This window comes from Rhinopithecus roxellana, chromosome 20, assembly GCF_007565055.1.
Source record: "Rhinopithecus roxellana isolate Shanxi Qingling chromosome 20, ASM756505v1, whole genome shotgun sequence".
Taxonomy (NCBI): domain Eukaryota; kingdom Metazoa; phylum Chordata; class Mammalia; order Primates; family Cercopithecidae; genus Rhinopithecus; species Rhinopithecus roxellana.
In genome coordinates this window covers 12,878,533-12,898,931 of record NC_044568.1, presented here as the reverse complement: position 1 = coordinate 12,898,931, position 20,399 = coordinate 12,878,533, and positions in this window count along the sequence as shown.

Here is a 20,399-nt window from a genome sequence, read left to right as displayed (position 1 = left end):
GCCAAAAGTGGGTACTGTTTTTATGACCCTCTTTCTCAGACACAGAAACGGAGGATCAGAGTGCTTTATTCTCTTGTTCAAACCATGCAGCTATTGGTAAGTGGTAGAGCCAGGACTGAATTTAGACAAACTGATCCCAGCGCCTGTACACTGAATGACTCTGTGTCCAAGGCTGAGCAGGAATTTGGTTAATTCTGAAGATGCACTGGGTCCACCTCTCTACTTTCTGAAATTCTGTTAAATTTTAAGGCGCAAACATCACCTCCTCCACGAAGCCTTTTCTGATTTTCTTCAGCCATATTTTTTTATCCACTTTGCTTGTCTTTCTCAGACATAAGCTTATGTACCCTGACTAGTATTAAAATTACCTTATATGTATCTCATCTCTCTCCAGGACTTGCATATAATTTCCTTGATGTCAGCGAACCTGCCATATTCCCATATCTGCATCACTTTATATTAGTTTTTTCTTGCACCATGACAAATTCTCACAATTTTATCAGTTTAAAACAACACAGAATGAGAGAAAACATTTGCAAACTACTCATCTTACAGGAGACACATATCTGGAATATGCAAGGAACCCAAACAACAGAAAAAAATAATTTCATTAAAAATAGGCAAAGGACATGAGTAGATATTTCTCAAAAGACATACAAATGGCCAACAGATACATGAAAAAAGTTCTCAACATCATAATCATCAGGGAAATGCAAATTAAAACCACAGTGAGCTATCATCTTACCCCAGTTAGAATGGCTATTACTAAAAAGACAAAAAATAACAGATGTTAGTAAGGATGTGGGGAAAAGGAAATTCCACTTGGTTAATGAGAATGTAAATTAGTCCAACCTTTATGGAAAACAGTATGGAGATTTCTCAAGAAAGTAAAAATAGAACTGTTACACAATCCAGCAAGCTCACTACTAGGTGTGTATCCAAAGGAAAAGAAATCAATCTATCAAAGGGATGCACGCACTTCCTTTTTTATTGCAGCACTATTCACAATAACAAAAATATCATCCATCAACCGATGAATGGACAAACGAAATATGGTAGAGGTATACAATGGAAGACTATGTGGCCATAAAAATGAATGCAACCCCTCATTTGAAGGAACTTGGATGGAATGGGGAGATACTATGTTAAGTGAAATAAGCCAGGTACAGAAAGACAAATATTGCATGTTTTCACTCATATATGGCAGCTAAAAACATTGATTGTGTGGAGATAAAGATTGTGCGGCGATAGAGGGTGAAATGATAGATACGAGACCATGAAAGAGGTTGGTTAATGAATACAAACATACAATTAGGCAGAGGGAATAAGTTATAACGTTTAGCATTGTAGGGTGAATATAGTTAACAACAATGTATTGCATTTTTTAAAATAGCTAGAAGAGGAGACTTGAATGTACCCAACACAGAGAAATGATAAATATTTGAGTGATAGATACCTCAAATACCCTAAATAGAATTACACATTCTTTGCATGTAACAAAATTTCACATGTACCCCATATATATGTACAAATATAATATATCAGAAATAAGTAAAGGGTAAATCTAAATAATAAAAATAAAAGGTAAAAAAAAAAATAAAACAACACAAAGTTATTATCTCATAGTTTCTATGGGTCAGAAGTCTGGGCTTAGAGTCCTCTTCCAAATTCGCTAGTTGGCTGAATTCATTTCCTTGCATTTGTGGGACTAAGGCTCCCAAGTTCCTGCTAGTTGTTGGCCAGGAACTGCTCTCAGCAACTAGAGTCTGCCCACAGTTCCTTGCCACGTGGCTCCCATAAGCAGTTCACAGCATGGATGTTTGCTTTATTCCCAGAGAGCTGGAGTGCATCTCTTCGACTTTCTTTTCTGCAACCTGCTGAAGAAAATTTGATTTTAAAGCACTCAGTTGGTTAGGTCAAGTCCCCAGGAAAATCTCCCTTTTGCCATAAAATTTGTGATATAGTTATATTCACAGGTTCAACCCATACTCGAAGGGGGATGGATTTTACAAGGATGAGGGCCCTTGAGGATCTTATAATTCTCCTACCATACTGTCTACCACCTGAAATGTATCCTGTGAAAGTTGACAACGTAGTGAGTGATTCCTCATTTAATTGTCCTGTTGATTGCACATGACATGGAAGCAAAGTGGCATATAAGCAAAGAATAACCCAGGAACCCTGCATTCTTTCAGTCTTGGAGATAAAAGAAGGAACTTACATCAAAGGGGGCAGATGTGATTTTGGTCACTCTTACACCTCGAATTCAATGTTTCCACCAAATAAGTACACAGCTGAAGGGATGCAATATGATTTTTAAGTGTTGCATAGGCATGATAACAAATAATTTTGAAGCACAGGGTGAAAAATTTATTCCCTTCTAAATTCTTTCCCTGTGCCTCATATTACATTGAGAATAAAGCCTCAGTTTGGTGCCACTATTTCTTTTAACACCTCCTACATTTGGAAATCTCCCTTCTAACCAAGAGAAGGATGGCTCAGGCTTAGAGACTTAAAGAGACAACATTAACAAGGTAGCACTGAATAGCATTTTTGTTTATATTGTGCCCATTTTTAGCTCTTTTTAAATTATGGCCATGATACCAACTTTTACTTATAGTACTGGTAAAGGTGCTGGTAAAGTATTTGCTTATTAAACTTCTAATTAAAGAAAGAAGTCAACATTAATTTAAATACAATTTTTATGTAAATAATAGTATGGGTGGTTTATGGATATGGCAAAAGTCATCGATGTCAGATGTGAATGATGGAAGTTGGGAAAGGATGCTCTAATCCAGGGATAACACTGGCTGCAGTACCTGTGCTGGGGCTAAACCTGCAGGTGAGAGTTAAAGGGAGGCTCGATTGCTAGCACTTGGGAAAAGAGTGGGATGAGGCCTTATGAATAAAGCCTTGGAGCCTGGCTTCTTATCTTAGCTCAGCCATTTACCAGCTGTGTGACTTTGTGCACGTTTGAGCATTCACTTTCCTGTCTCTACTTGTAGGGTCCTCATTGTGAAATAAGGAGTTTGGATCTCACGGTCTCCAGTGTTCCTTTGAACCATGACGTTTTATGATTCTGTGAATGAGGCAGGCCATAATAGTCATTTTGACCCAATTTTAATATGTTGTTACAAAAAAAAAAAAAAAAAAAAAAACCCTCTTCATAGCCGATCATGTAAAGCAGAGTTTTTCAACCTCTGCACTATTGACACTGGGGCTCAATAATTATTTATTGTGGGAGCTGTCCTGTATATTGTAGGATGTTTAGCAGCAACCGTGGACTCTACTTGCACATAACAGTAGCAGCCCACCCACGGTGGCAACCAAAAATGCCTCCAGATATTGCCAAATATCTCCTAGTGGGCAAAATTGCCCTGGTTGGAAATCACCGGTTTAGTGAAAACTCGCCCGTGTCGCATCTGTTCCATTGGTTCTAATGGTATAATGCTACTCAAACTCCACCAGCAGTTCTTTTAGTCTGCCAGTTGCCTTTGATGTGGCAATAGGAGACACTAGGCCACTAGATTTATCAATTGATTCATTGATCAATTCACTCATGAATAATTTATTTTGCATGTACATATTGAACACCAGGCATACAATGGTGAACGAGAACTTTTAAGAACCCATAGCTGGCCACCATTGATTTATGCATCATTTCTTGCAAAACATATTAATCTATTACTTGTGTGCCTATTGTACATCTAACACATATTTCTTGCATTTCTAGTTTTTATCAAACTTGCATATCTAGTTATCTTGCATATCTAGTTTTTATCTTCATTTTATCACTGAGATGAAATACTGACACAATAAACAGAACACACATGCTACCTGCCTTTAAGAAGATTCCAGTGTGCAAGGCATTCTGCTAGACATTGGTTGGCACTCGACTATAATGAACAAATATGAATATGATGGATTGAACACTACTTCAAGTAGGCTTCAATGCAGCGAGGACAATCAGGTGCACATCTAATTGAGTCTTTAGGAAGACAAGAAATGGAGAGATTCCTTCTAGGGAGGCGAAAACTCTGTGTACTCTGGCTGGTGAGAGTACACAGACACTTATGAATGCATTTGAACTAATTAATTAAATACAACATTTGTAAAGTGTTACTATATACCCCTTTGAGAGATGAAAAAACTTCTTAAGAAGGTTAAAGAAGTTGTCTAAGTTTATCTAGCGGAACTCAGTAAATGAAAGGAGGGGTAGAGGAAGGAACTGAAGTCCAGACCTATCCATCAGGCACCAAAGCCCCATGAATGTGTTTACATGGACAGCCAGATACTAAAGGGTGTGGGGAAATTTCTCAGAGAAAAACAGATAGAAATTATAGAGCTGTGAGGAAGCAACATCAGTAACTAAACATCTACAGATAATCATCACTAAGAAGGCTGCGTAAGAGTAAACGTATGACTCTTTCTGGTTTCAGGAGTTTAGGCTTTCTAAAAAGTCCAGTCCAGTGGGAAACACATGACGTGGCTGAGATGGATGGAATATGAGGTGGCCGCAGCAGAAAAGTTGAACACAATTTGAAAGAAGGAAAATTTGTGGCCAAATTCAAGGTGAGCTGCATGGGACTTAGTATTCTCTTGCTTTAGTTGTTTTAGATCTTTGAAACTCTCTTTATGAAACCTATTAAAGTAAACTTTTTCTCATTCTTACTTTTTTAGTCTTGGTTTTTTCCCAAAATTTACTTGGAAAAGAAATCCAAATCTCAAAGACTTTCCCCATTACTGGAGAAAGAAATCTCTGCAAGCTCTTTACTGGTCTTACTACTGAGTGAACTCTCTTACCACAGAGGTCATTTTACACATTTGGCTAAGGAGCAGGGGAATATCTTCAGTACATGCTGTACATAAGTAACGCATGTGTTTCCACGACATGATTTTATGTCTATTTGCAGCCCTTCCCCAGTGATTTGTGATTTTTTTCATAAATAATACAAAATCTGAGAGCAAATTAAGTAATTTTTACCTTGTTCCATCAAAGGATTTCTGTTGAAGTGAGTCTTACTCTTTTTTATTTTGCTAATGGTCTTTAAATATCTTGAGAGACTAGTTATGTCTAGCCACAAATGCCATAATGCCAAAAAGAAGTTATCCAAGAATCCTATTGCAGTGTGGATCTTTAAAATGTAATAAGGTAGAACATTTGGAAGAGATGGTATTATAACTGCATTGTTACAAATTGTCAACTTTTCAATCTTTGAGAATTGAACCTTTGGGACACTCACTATACTTACCTTGATGGGCTCCAAAGAACAATAACTACCAATGCTGGTGTGGATTTCTTTTAGAACAAAGCAAAACAATTAATCAAAATGGGTGTGTCTGCGTCTCTACTAGATTATAGACTCAATGAGGTCAGGGAGAGGGACTTTAGTAACTCTCATAGCACCTGGCATAGTGATTTTATTATGGAGTGCTGGTGCTGCCTGGGTACCTGTATTTAAAAGATGCAGTGATTTTCCAACCAGTTGCGAAACATTTGGTAGTTTGAAATTAGCCATAGTAGGAATATTTACTTCGTAGAAGTTGATAAACACTACCAACCGGGGTTTTCGTGTGTGAGAGAGAGTGTGTGTGTGTATGCATTTGTATGTGCACTTGGTTTGTTTGTTTTGTTTTGAGAGCTGGTTTACCAACACACTGAAGCATATAATACAGTACCCAGGAACTGTTTGCTCATTTACAATTTAGAAGCCTCCATTTTGGGGAAATAACAACAATGAAATCTTAAACTAATGGTCAATTTAGTTGGAATTTTTTCCTTTGCTGCCTGGAACTCACTCTGGACCTCACTTCTCCCTCAATAAATTCATTTCACAGTATGTGTGAAGAGACTAGGGTAGAGAATTATCACAATTTTCCAAACATAAAAAATACTTGTCTTATAGTATATGTCTATGCAAAGAAAGCATTTCCAACTTTACTGTATATTATACTCTGTTCACACTGTCTTTCCTCCTCAGAATTAATACTATGATACATCCCTCATTGTAATTAATACTCTGATTCTATTTTGGAACTCAACAGTGCACAAATCACTTTCCCAGGAGCCAAAGGATGCTTAGCATGACTAAGAACTAGTTTATGTTGTTTGATATTCCTTATCTGGCAGGAGGAAGAGAAGATAGCATTTGAGAGAATCTGGGTATGGCCACTCTATCTTATTACCGTGATGTGTGGAGTCAATACCCATAGGAAGAGATAGGTCAGAGCCAGGGTCACCTCTTAGAGCTAGAACAAAAAGCCTGAGACAAGGTGAAAATTAAGTAAGGTATAGATCAGGGAGTGTCAGTGCAAGAGGAGATTTGGTGGGGATGGTGGGGAGCTAGACTCAGTAATTCTAGAACTGAAGTCTGGGCAATGAGATAATTCCAGTATTGAGCTGTAGGCATGGGAATGGCAACTGTTCCAGTCCTGGTGACTGTGGGCATGGGCGTGTTGAGACCATGAAAAAGGACATTAGTAAAACCTATGACTGCAAGGGGCTTGCAGCTGGCCTGAAGAGCCGTTAAATATGCAGGAAAATGGATCTTATAATGAAGTCAAAAGAAGAAAGTGTTAAGTATGTGGCAAGGATTGAAATGCAGCACATCTCTGGATTAATGACTTCAAGGATGAGGTAGGATTTTAAATGGTCTTCAAAAGATACGTAGAAAGAGGCAGTAGGTGAAAATGGTTTGAGTAAGCACAAATGAGGAAAATGCTTAATGTGATATTGGTAGATGAGGATGGTACCTGACTGACTGGAGTACAGGAATATTTACCATGGCTACATTTGGATAGTTACCGGTTTTGGTTAATAGGGTCACCAAAACATTGATTTTTATTAAGAATTAAAATACCATGACATTTTTAATGTTAAAAGAACGTAAAAACATATACTTGAGAATGAAACAGGATTCAACAAAACTGTATTATCTAAAGTCCTTAAATGTGTGCACTTCATAGTGATCAACATTTTTTGTACACTTTACACATTTCTGAAGACTAAGTTGGAGGATACCAAGATAAACCATGGTTTTGCCTTAAAAGGGTAGGGGAGACAGAGCTAATATATGGGTGATGACAACACAATGAAAATCATAAATGCTTTTAAGAGGAATATGGATAAAGTGCTGTAGACATTATTTTTTAAATTCTTTAAATTGTCACATAATAATTATACATATTTATGGGGTATACAGTGATGTTGCAATACATATGATGTACAGTGATCAGATTAGGGAGATTAGCATATCCATAATCTCAAACATTTATTTCTTTGTGCTGAGAACATTCAATATCCTCCTTCTAGCTACTTGAAGCTATGTATTATTGTTAACTCTCGCCATCCTACAGTGCTATTGGACACTGAAACATATTCCTCCTATCCAGTTGTAATTGTGTATCCTTTAACCAATCTCTCCTTATCCCTCCTCTTCCCCTACTCTTCCTAGCCTCTAGTATCATCTATTCTTTTTTAGTTCTACAAGATCAACTTTTTTAAAGCTTCTATATATGAGGGATAACATGCAATGTTCAACTTTCTGTTCCTAGCTCATTTCATTTAATGTAATGTCCTCTAGTTATATCCATGTTGCCACAAATGGCAAGATTTTATTCTTATTTTATGGCTGAATAGTATTCCATTGTGTATATACGCCACAGTTTTTTTTTATCCATTCATCTGCTGGACACCTAGGTTGATTCTGTATTTTGGCTGTTGTGAATAGTGATGCATGCAATAAACATGGGGGTGCAGGTATCTCTTCTAAGTACTGATTTCCTTTCCTTTGGATAAATGCCCAGTAATGGAATTGCTGGATCATATGGTAATTCTATCTGTAGAGTTTTGAGGAACCTCCATACTATTCTTCATAGTGGCTAAACTAATTTACATTCCTACCAATAGTGTATAAGAGTTCCCTTTCTCTGCATTTTCTCCAGCACTTGTTATTTTTTGTCTTTTTGATAATAGCCATCCTAACTGGGGTAAAATGATATTTCATTGTGGTTTTGATTTGCATTTCCCTGATGATTAGTTATGTTGAGCATTTTTTTTCATATATTTGTTGGACATTTGTATGTCTTCTTTGGGAAGTGCCTATTCAGATAATTTACCCATTTTTAAATTTTATTGTTTGTTTTCATACTGTTGAGATGTTTGAGTTTCTTGTGTATTCTGGCTATTAACCCTGGTCAGATGAATAGTTTGCAAATGTCTTCCCCCATTCTGTAGGTTGTCTTTTTGCTCTGCTGATTGTTACATTTGCTGTGCAGACACTTTTTGGTTTAATATAATCTCATTTGTTTATTTTTGCTTTTCTTTGCTGGGCTTTTGAGGTCTTAGTCATAATTTTTTCCCCAGACCATGTCCTGAAGCATTTCCCTCATGGTTTCTTCTAGTAGTTTTATGCTTTTGGGTCTTAGGCTTAAGTATTTGATCCATTTTGAGTTGATTTTTGTATAGGGTGAAAGGTAGAGGTCTAGTTTCATTCTTCCGCATGTAAATATCCAGTTTTTCCAGCACCATTTATTGAAGAGTATCCTTTCTTCAGCATATGTTCTTGGTGCCTTTGTCAAGAAATCAGTTGGCTGTAGCTAGGTGAATTAATTTTGGGGTTCTCTATTCTGTTCCATTGGTATAAGTTACTGTTTTTATGCTAGCATCATGCTGTTTTTGGTTACTACAGCTTTGTAGTAATTTTGAAGTCTAGTAGTGTGATGACTCCAGCTTTTTTGTTTTTGCTCAGGATTGCCTTGGCTATTTGGGATCTTTTCTGGTTCTATACAAATTTTAGAATTTTTTTCTACTTCTCTGAAGAATGTCATTGGTATTTTGATAGGGCTTTCATTGAATCTGTAGATTGCTTTGGGTAGTATGATCATTTTTAACAAGATTAATTCTTCCAGTCCATGTTTTTTCATTTGTTTGTATCCTTTTCAATTTCTTTCATCAGTGTTTTGTAGTTCCATTTGTAAAGGTCTTTCACCTCCTTGGTTAAATTTATTCCTATATATTTTATTATTTTTGTAGCTATTATAAATCAGATTAACTTCTTGATATCTTTTTCAGCTAGTTCATTGTTTGTGTATACAAATGCTACTGATTTTTGTATGTTGATTTTGTACCTGGCAATTTAACTGAATTCATTTATCAGTTCTAAGATTTTTTGGTACAGTCTTTAGTTTTTCTTTATACATAAGATGATGTCATCTACAATCAAGGAAAATTTGACTTCTCCTTTCCAATTTGGATGCCCTTTATTTCTTCCTTTTGCCCAGTTGCCCTGGCTAGAACTTCCAGTACTATGTTGAATAGAAGTGGCATTCTTGTCTTGTTCCAGTTCTTAGAGGACTTTTAACTTTTCCCCATTCAATATGATGTTAGCTGTGGGTTTGTCATATATGGTCTTTATTATGTTGAAGTACTTTACTTCTATACCTGATTTATTGGGAATTTCTATCACAAAGGATGTCGAATTTTATCAAAAGATTTTTCTGCATGTATCGAGATGCATATGGGTTTTATCCTTCATTCTATTTATGTAATGTAAGTTGTTTATTATATGTTCAGCCATCCCTGCATTCCTATGATATTCCACTCAATCTTGAACTGTTATCTTTTTGATGTATTGACAGATTTGGTTTGCTAGTGTTGAAGATTTCTGGGTCTATGTTCATTAGGGATGTTGATGTTTAGTTTTCTATTTTGTTGTGGGCTTGTCTGGTTTTGGTATTGGGTATCTTAGTCCAGTGAAATGGTTGGAAAGTATTCCTTCCACTTAAGTTTTCTGAAATATTTTGAGAAGATTGGTATTAATTTTTCCTTAAAGTTTCAGTAGAATTTAGTGGCAAAACCATTGGTTCTGGACTTTTCTTTTTTGGGAGACTTTTTATTACTTATTCAATCTGATGACTTGTTGTTGGTCAGCTCAGGTTTTCTATTTCTTCTTGATTCAATCTTGGTAGGTTGTATGTGTCTAGGAAATTTATCCATTTCTTCTAGGTTTTCAAATTTATTGGCATATAGTTCGTCATTGTTGTCTACATAATACTTTGTATTTCTGTGGTATCCATTGTGACATCTTCTTTTTCATTTTTTGTTTCATTTATTTAGCTCTTCTCTTCTTATCTTTTCCAAAAAACCATTTTTTGTGTGTTTTTGATTTTTTGTATTTTTTTAGTTTCAATTTCATTTATTTATCTCCTGATCTTTGTTATTTCTTTACTCCTACTAGTTTTTGGTTTAATTTTTCTTGCTTCTCTAGTTCCTTGAGATGTATCATTAGGTTGTTTATTAGAAATTTTCTAGGTTTTTTTTAATGTAGGCATTTGTTACTATAAACTTGCCTCTTAATACTGCTTTTGCTGAGTGCCATAGGTTTTTCTATGTTATGTTTCTATTTTCATTTTTTAATTTTATTTTTTAATTTTATTTTTACTTTATTCCTCCACCCACTAGTCATTCAGAAGTACGTTGTTTAATGTTCAAGTATTTTTAGTTATATATATTCCTCTTGTTATTTATTTCTAGTTTTATTACATTCTGCTTTGAGAAGATACTTGATACAATTTTGATTTTGAAAAATTTTTTGAGACTTGTTTTGTGTCCTAACATGTGGCCAATTCTGGAGAATGTTCTATGTGCTAATGAAAATAATGTGTATTCTGCAACTGTTGGGTGAAATTTTCTATAAATATCTGTTAGGTACATTTGGTCGATAGTACAGTTGAAATTCAATGTTTCTTTGTTGATTTCTGTCTAGATTATCTGTTCAAAGCTGAGAATAGGATGCTTTGTTGAATAGGATGCTAAAGTCTTCAGCAATTATTGTATTAGGGTCTGTATCTGCCTTTAGATCTAGTAATATTTGCTTTATATATCTGGGTGCTCCAATGTTAGATGCATATATATTTAAATTTGTTATAGTCTCTTGTCAAATCAATCCCATTATTATTATATCATGTCCTTCTTTGTTCATTTTTACAGATTTTGACTTAAAGTCTGTTTTGCATGTTATAGATATAGTTACTCCTGCTTGCTTTTGGTTTTCATGTGCACGACATAATTGTTCCATCTCTTTACTTTCAGCCTGTCTGTGTCTTTACAGACTAGGTGAGTTTGTGATAGGCAGCATATAGTTAGGCCTTGTTTATTTGTCCATTCAGCCAGTCTACATATTTTAAATGAGAAATTTAATTCATTTACATTTAGGGTTATCACTGATAGGTGAAGACTTATTCTTGTCATTCTATTCATTTACTCCTGGTTGTTTTGTATATCCTTTGTTCCTTACTTCCCCCCTTATTTTTTATTTTTGTAATGCGGTGTGGATTTTGTAGTGAAAAGATTTGATTCCTTTCTCTTTCTCCTTTGTATATGGGATCTATCAGGGAGTTTTATAGTTTTACGTTCTCTCATGATGATGGTTATCATCTTTTCACTTCCAGATGTAAGACTCTTCTGAAAATTTCTAAGAAGGCCAATTTAATGGTGATAAATTTCTTTATTTTTTATTGTGAAAGATTTTGTTTCTCTTTAATTTCTAGAGGACAGCTTTGCTGGCTATAATATTCTTGGTTGGTAGTTTTTTTATTTCTTCCTTCAGTGCTTTAAAGATATCATTCCCTTCTCTCCTGGCCTGTAAGGTTTCTGCTGAGAAATCTGCTATTAGTCTAATGGAGATTCCCTCATATATGACTTGATACTTTTCTCTGCTTCTCTGCTTTGAGAATTCTTTGTCTTTGACTTTTTAAATTTTTTTTTTTTTTTTGAGACAGGGTCTCACTTTGTCACCCAGGCTGGAGTGCAGTGGTGCTATCTCAGGTCACTGCAACTTTGACCTCCTGAGCTCAAGCGATCTTCCCACCTCAGTCTCTCAAGTATCTGAGACTACAGGCATGCCCCACCATACCCAGATAATTTTTTGTGCTTTTTGTAGAGACAGGGTTTTGCCATGTTGCCCAGGCTGGTCTCAAACTCCTGAGCTCAAGCAATCTGCCTGCCTTGGCCTCCCAAAATGCTAGGATTACAGGCATGAGCCACCACACCTGGCTGTCTTTGACTTTTGACAATGTGACTATAATGTGCCTCAGAAAGAACCTGGTTTGGTTGAATCTATTTGGAGTTCTTTGAGAATCCTGAACGTGGATATCCATCTCTCTCCCCAAACTTGGGAAGTTTTAAGCTAATATTTCCTTAAATATATTTTCTATCCCTTTCCCCTTCTCTTTTCCTTTGGCAATACCCATAATGTGAATATTTGCTTGCTTAATGGTATACCATACATCCTGTATGTTTTCTTTCTTTATTCTTTTTTCCTTTTTTTTTAAATCTGACTGTGTTATTTCAAAGACCTGTCTTCAAGTTTAGAACTTTTTTCTTCTGCTTGGTCTAGCTGTTGTTGAAGCTCTCAATTTTATATTTTATTTCATTCTTTGAATTCTTCAGCTCTAAGGGTTCTGTTTGACTCTTTTTAAAAATGATGTCTATCTCTTTATTGAATATCTCATTCAAATCATGAATTGTTTTCCTTATTTTGTTGAATTGACTAGTTGCATTATAGACAAACTTGTATCTCACTAAATTTTCTTAAGATTATTATTTTGAATTCTTTTTCTGGCATTTTATATATTTCCTCATGATTGGGGAATTATACTGGGGAATTATTGCGCTCCTTTGGAGGTGTCATTTTTCTTTGATTTTTCATGTTTGATGTGCTGCTACCTTGGTTACTGTGCATCTGGTGTAAAATTACCTCTTTCAATTTATGGAGTAGGTTTCATAGGGAAATACTTATTTGTATAAATGGGTCTTGTAGTATCAGTTTGGTGAGGTGTGTCAGCTTTGGTTCCAGGTGGACGCAGTAATGTAGTCTTCATGTTGTTTCTTCAGCTGCAATTCATGCTACTGACATTTGCAAGTGTCTTAGTGGCCTAGGCTGAGAGGATTTGTGGCAATGATGGTGTGGGTTCATGAAGTTTAGTCTTGCCAGGCTATTTCTCAGGTTGGAGGTGCATGTGTACACATAGTAGGTTGGCCAACTTGGAGCTGGGGTTGGGGAGCTGGGGCTATTATTCTGAACAGAAGCATGCATATGCACGTGGTTGCTCAGCAGGCCTAGGGGCATGCCTGCCAGGAGGGGCCCTTGGGGCTGTTTCTCAGGCCTGGGACATGGGCACACACCTGCTCAGTTGTATGTTTCTTAGGCTTGAGACATGGGCACACAGCTGCTCAGCTGCTCAGGGCTGTGTTTGGCAGGGTGGGCTAAGGGGTTGTTTCTCAGGCCCAGAACATGGCTGCATGGCTTGTCAGCTGTCATGGGTACATGTCTTCTGGGGGTGGTCCACGGGGCTCTTTCTCAGACCTCAGATGGGGCTGCATAACTGCTTGGCTGACATGAGATGTGTCTGCTGGGGTGGCCCATGGGGATCCTCAGTCCTGGGACATGAGTGCAAAGCTGCTCAGCCTGACTTGGGGGCTGTGCCTGCTAGGGGTGGCCCACAGGGCTGTTTTTCTGGCATGGGACATGGGCTCACAGCTGCTCAGCCAGTGTGGGGCTGGCCCATTGGGGGCAGCCTGTGAAGACTATTTGTCAGTCTGAGGATGCAGGCACACAGCTGTTTGGCTGGCCTGGGGCAAGACTGCCAGGAGCAGCCCACATAGCTGGTTCTTTGCTGCTTGCAGTTGTGGGGCCATTGGGCAGGCCAGGGCCTTATCTGCAAGGGGTGGGACACCACAGAGCTATTTCCAAGGTCCTGGACATGGGAACATAGCTGCTCTACTGGTCTGGGAGCCTGTTGGTGGCTTGAAGTCTTGGGGGCCTCTCTAGCTTGAGAGAGGACATATAGCAGTTTGGCCCACTCAAGCGCAGGTTAGCCCTGGCACTGTCAGACTGTTCCTCTAGCTGGAACTGAGAGTGTCTGAAGTTGGTTTTCATGTGGTGCGGCACCAGAGCCACAGCCAATCCTGGGCCCAGGCTCTGTGCTACGGGGCTTGTGGTGTTCAGCCCCAGTGTGGATTTGGCCGAATAAAGATGGAACCCCAGCACTGGAGAGGTAAAGTGGCTATTGTCCCCCAGAGGAGGGCACACTCCAGAGTGGGCTCTGGTCTCAAGAGACTGATGTGCGGCAGGAGCTTGGTTCACAGAAGGTGGGTAGGGAGTGGGAAGTGTGCGCACCTTGCGCTCCTAATCTGGGACAATGCAGCCGCAACAATTCATGGCAGTTCTTCAAACTGGGCTGAGGGCTTATGAGGACTCTGGGATTCTCCTGTATTAAGGACTGTAGTGTTTGCAGTGGCAATGGGGGCTGGTAGAGTTCTTCTGCTAACCTTTTCCCTGCCATGGGAAGTCACTCCTGACTCTGGGCAGATCCAATCCAGGTGGGAAAGATGGGTCTGCAGAAGCTGGGTGTCTTCACACTACCCTCCTAGACTTCTAATCATCAAAGGGGGCTCTCTACTCCCCAACCCACTGCACTCCAATGCTCTCCCTTTGACAGTCCAGTCAAATCATATCTGTTTATTTGTTGCTTTGGTCTTTCTTTTGGTGAGCACCAGGCTTCTTTAGTCAGTCATCTCGCTGACATCATTCTCAGTTATGCACTGTAGACATTATAAGAAGGAAGAGATTATCTGTTACCAGCAGGAATCAGAGATGCTTCATGGAGAAGAAGAATTTGTAACATTTATTCAGCTTAAAAGTCATCCCCAAAGAGAGGCTTTCCTCTGCCACCTTAGAATCTAAAGTAGGTCTTTTCTACCAAAACATGGCAAAAGTTTTTGCCATGGGGAAAAATCCAAAAAGAATGCAACATTAAGGGTCTTCCATGGCCAAGAGCTGTGTCTGGAGGTTACCACCACCATTCTATATCCATACATATTGGTTGGTTTTATTGCATTAATCCATTCATTAAATATTTTCTGAAAGCCTTGTGCCAGATGCAGCTCCAGGAGCTGGGGATAAAAGTGATTAACAAAATAGCCAAGCGCGGTGGCTTACGCCTGTAATCCCAGCACTTTGGGAGGCTGAGGCGGGCAGATCACAAGGTCAGGAGATCGAGACCATCCTGGCTAACACGGTGAAACCCCGTCTCTACTAAAAATACAAAAAAATTAGCCGGGCGAGGTGGCGGGCGCCTGTAGTCCCAGCTACTCGGGAGGCTGAGGCAGGAGAATGGCCTAAACCTGGGAGGTGGAGCTTGCAGTGAGCTGAGATCGTGCCACTGCACTCCAGCCTGGGCGGCAGAGTGAGACTCCGCCTCAAAAAAAACAAAAACAAAAACAAAACAAAACAAAACAAAAACAGACAATGTCCAGGCACTCATGGAGTATATGTTCTGTGAGAAGACAGACATCAATCAAATAACCATATGAATACACAGTGTCAAACTGACAATTACTACATGGAAAAGGAGCTATGAGAACATGGAGCTGTGATATCTGGCCAGGACTAGGGGCCCAGGAAGCCTTTGCAGATAACTAACCACAGTAAAAGAATGAGTAGGATTTTATGTAGCAGTAAAAGACAGTGGGCAGAAGTTTTAGGCAGAGAGAACAACAAACACAAAAGCAGTGAAATTAGAAGGTCAGTGTGATCAGTGCACAAGGAATGGGAGAGTGTGGGATCTACAAAAAACACACATCTAGCATCATATTTGGTGTAAGATTGAATGCTTTCGACCTAACATCAGGACTAAGACAAAGATCTCTGTTCTTGCCATTTCTATTCAACATTATACTGGTTCTAGCAAGAACAACTGAGTAAGAAAAATAAATAAAAGGCATCATATTTGGAAATGAAAAAGTAAAGATATCTTCATTTGCAGATGACATTATATTCAACATAGAAATTCTAAGGAATCCACAAAAAACTGTTAGAAATAATGCACAAGTTCAGGAAGATTGGAAGACATAAAATGAAGATATGAAAATCAGTTTTGTTTCTATACACTAGCAATGAACAATCTGAAAGTGAAATTAAGAAAACAATTCAATTTATAATGGCATCAAAATAATAAAATACTTAAGAATAAATTAAACAAAAATACAAGAATTGTACATGGGAAACTACAAAGTATTATCAAAAGAAATTTAAAAACATCTAAATAGATGGAAAGATATCCCATGTTTATGAATTGGAATATTTAATGTTGTTAAGGATGGCAACACTCCCCCAGTGTGATCTATAGATTCAGTGCAATCTCACCAATATTCCAGCTGTCTATTTTGCAGAAATTGACAAGCTGATTTTAAAATTCATATGGAAATTCAAGAGGCCCAGAATAGCCAAAATGAGCTTGAAAAAGAAAGAGTACGTTGGAGGACTCACGATTCCACATTTCAAAACTTACTGCCAAGCTTCAGTAATCACAGCAGTGTAGTACTATCATAAGGATAAACATGTAGGTGAGTGGAATAGCATTAAGATTATAACAACAAATTCTTATATGATGGTCAGTTACCTTTTAATAATCTTTTCCAAAAAATGGTGCTAAATTAAAAATGGATGAATGATATTAATAGATATTTCCCCCAAAAAGGTACAAAAATGGTCAAAAAGCCCATGAAAAGATGCTAAACATCATTTTTGACTAGGAAAATGCAAATCAAAAGTGGTATCTCATATGTCATTCACATTCATTAGGATGGCTAAAATTTAAAAGTCAGAAAATAACAAATATTGGTAAGAATGTAGAGAAATCAGATTTTCTGGTGGTGGGATTGTAAAATGGTGCAGCTGCAGTGGAAAATGGTTTGGAAATTCTTCAAAAAGTTAAAAATAGAGTTACCATGTGATCTAGCAACTTTATTCTTGGGTATCTAACCAAGAGAAATGAAAGTATGTGTCCACACAAAAACTTATACATAAATATTCATAACAGCCTTATTCAAAACAGACAAAAAGTAGAAACAGCCCAAATGCTCATCAACTGAATGAATAGATTAAGAAAACGTGGTAGTCATACAATGGAATATTATTTGCAATAAACAGGAAGGAAGTACTGATACATTCTAGAGCATTAATAACCCTTGAACCATTATGTAACTGAAAGAAGCCAGACACATATTATATGCTTTCATTTACAGGAAATGTCTAGTACAGACAAATTAATACAGACAAAAGTAGATTAGTGATTGTCATGGAATGGAGGGAGGGAGGAATAAAGAGTAACTGCTAATAGGCATAGAGTTTCTTTCTGGGGTAATGAAAATACTCTAGAATCAGACGGTGGCGTTGGCTTCACAACTCTGTGAACATACTAAAAACGCCGAGTTGTGCTTCAAATTGTGAAATTTTTGGTTGTGAATAGTAGAGGGAAGCAGATAATGAAGAGTTTATTAGTGGGTACAAATATACGGTTTGATAAAAGAAAGACCTAGTGTTAGATCAACAAGGTGACTATTGTTAACAATAATCTATTGTACATTTAAAAATAGCTAGAAGAGAATAATTTGAATGTTTCTAGCATAAAGAAAAGACAAGTATTTAATGTGATATCCCAAGTATACTGAGTTGAGCTTTACAAATTATATAAATGTATTACATTATTATGTATACCTCAAAACTATGTATATCTATCAGGCATCAATAAAAAAATAAATAAATACATTTACAAAATGGCAGTAGAAAGCCAGTCTAATGTAATAGTCCTGGTGAGAGACGATGGTGGCTTGGAAATAGGGTGACTGAAAATAAAGAGAAATGAGACATATGATGGAAAGCTATTCACAGGAATTTCTACTCACTGTCACACCACCCTGTACCAGCCCAGCCTAAGCCCCAGCTGTGGTGAGTGGATCTAGAATTGATGGTGGAGTGGGTTTTATTCTGGCAGGCTTTTTTCTCCAGCAGGTAACTGAACAGATCATAATATGAAGCTGACACAAAGCTGAAGCTAAGCAGTCTCGGTGACATCGAAGGTTGTTGCACAGCACAGTTACTTCATTTAAGGTAATTTGGACACTGATTCAACACCAGTAAGTCCAGGGTTTTTATTAGTATCCCCCTCCAACTCTCAGCTAAAATATGTCCCTCCCTCCTTCATGTCCTTATTTCACTCAATTTGACTTGACTAAACAGCTAATGGTGTTCACTGACTGAGGCTGTGCTTCTCTTCAAGCAGTGAGCATGGTACAAACATTGTGTCGTTTAATCTCGTAATAGCTCATCAGTTCAGTATCATTATTATCTCAATTTTATAGATGAGTACACAGAAAATCATAGGTTTAACTAACATGCTCAAGATCTCCTAACCAGTTAAGTGGTGATGTTAGAATTTTTACCCAAGTCTGTTTGCTAAATGTTTGCTCTTCATCATTACATCTACATAGGACAAGCTACATAACTTGTAGCACCCAGTGCAAAATGAAAATGTAAATCCACTTGTTAAGATATTATGAAGAATTTCAAGGGGCTATCATAGCATTAAACAGAGTTGGGACCTTCTGAGGTCCCTGTGTGACTGCATAGGTTGTACACCTCTGAAGCCAGTCCTGCTTCCATATTTTCCAGTTTACCTAATGATAAGAATTACCTTGGGAAGGTGCATTGATTTTACAGATTTCTATGTCTTTCTCCAGGATAATCCAATAGAGGGGATTGGGGTGGAGCTCTGGAATCCCTTCCTTTTTTTCTTTTTATTAGAAATAGTCTTGCTCTGCCACCTAGGCTGGAGTGCGTGGCACAATCATGGCTCACTGCAGACTTAAACTCCTGGGCTCAAGCAATCTTCCCATCTTACTTAGCCCTCCAAATAGCTGAGACTGCAGGTCTGGTTAATTATTTTTATTTATTTATTTATTTATTTTGTAGAGATGGGGGGGGTTCTCGCTATGTTGCACAGGCTGGTCTTGAACTCTTGGCCTCAAGTGATCCTCCCACCTTGGCCTCCCAAAGTGCTAGGATTACAAGCGTGAACCACCACCCCCGCCCAGGAATCTGTGCTTTTAACAGGTGTCTTCAGTAATTCTTATTGCAAGCAAATTGGGGAAATTGCAATATGCCGTACATCTTGGCTGTTTTGGAGGACTTGTTTCATGCGTAGCACTGTGCTAGGCACTGTGTGTGTGTGTGTGTGTGTGTGTGTGTGTGGTGGGCGGGGGGAAGGATGGTGGTGTTGTCAGGGAATTCAAATGCATACATTATGTAGGACAATCATTTTCCAAATTTGCCCTCTCTGACACCTCCAAAACCAGGAATGGGGCTCCTTTATTTCCCTGCGATTGGAACTGCTTGAATTTTAAAGCACTGCACAATTTATTCAGAGGAAGTCTTTCAAGAAGGAGTGGGAGCTAGGCCACAGGATTCTAATCTTGAATATTCAGGGAAAGCAGCATGTCCTATTCAACACGGCTGATCAATAATGAGTGCATTCACACTCTAAATGTGTGCATTATGTACAGATACAAAATATACAATGCCCCCAAAACGGGGAAAGACATTTCTGATTGAATTTTTTTGTTTGGGTTTATAAAAATAACTTGTGGTGCATCAATTACTCTCCATTTCCATGGATACAGGCAATACTTTATTATGTAACTCTACAGCTGTGCCAGTTTTTAATATAAAACCCAGATTTTTTCATCTATTTCTCTTTCATAGTTACTGAACTGAGATAATAACATCTTTTACCTATGAATGTATTCAATTCCCCTTTTTTTTCAGCATCCTGCAAACTATTATTGATTAGAATTTCATTTTGTGGCTTTTGTAATAAAATCTGCAGTAAATGTTACCGTTGCAGGCAATGGAAGGGCGGAGTGGGGGAAGGTCATTCTTTATGTATATTGTGTGTAAATATGAATGTATAAAGAATGCCGTTTGTGTGTGCACATTCTTCCAAGTCTAACAAGTGAATGCCTGGGCATTGTACTGACTTCCAGTTTGCTCTAGGGCAGTTTTCAAATGGCTGTTTACGAAATGTTGAGAAAATATTCCTCTACACTTTTTTTTTAGAGACCCCATCACCCACTTTTTTGTGAACAGAACTTTATTTCTGCAGTTCCACAATTTGCAATTCAGTGCCATTGTTTTCACCATCCTGGTGATGCTCAAAGTTGATTGATATCTTGTTCTTTCCGGGTCTCCCTGCACAGAAATGGCTTCCCATCATCCTAGTGGGGATTGGAGCAGAGAGTGAGGGGGAAAGGAAAGAAATGACGTGGAATGAAAATCTGAGACAGGCCTAAAAGGGACAGATTAGGGAAATGGAGCTGGAGGGGATTTGAGGGGCTATAGAAAGGGATTCTGCTTCTGCAAATTATCAACTATTAGGAATTCTTCTGCTAGCAATTCAAATCCTTTATGTAAACAGGGTTAATCTCCAGGCCTGAAATGAGCCTGAATGGTCCAACAACTCCCTGGAATTTTATGAAAAATAACTGCACGTATGTGTGT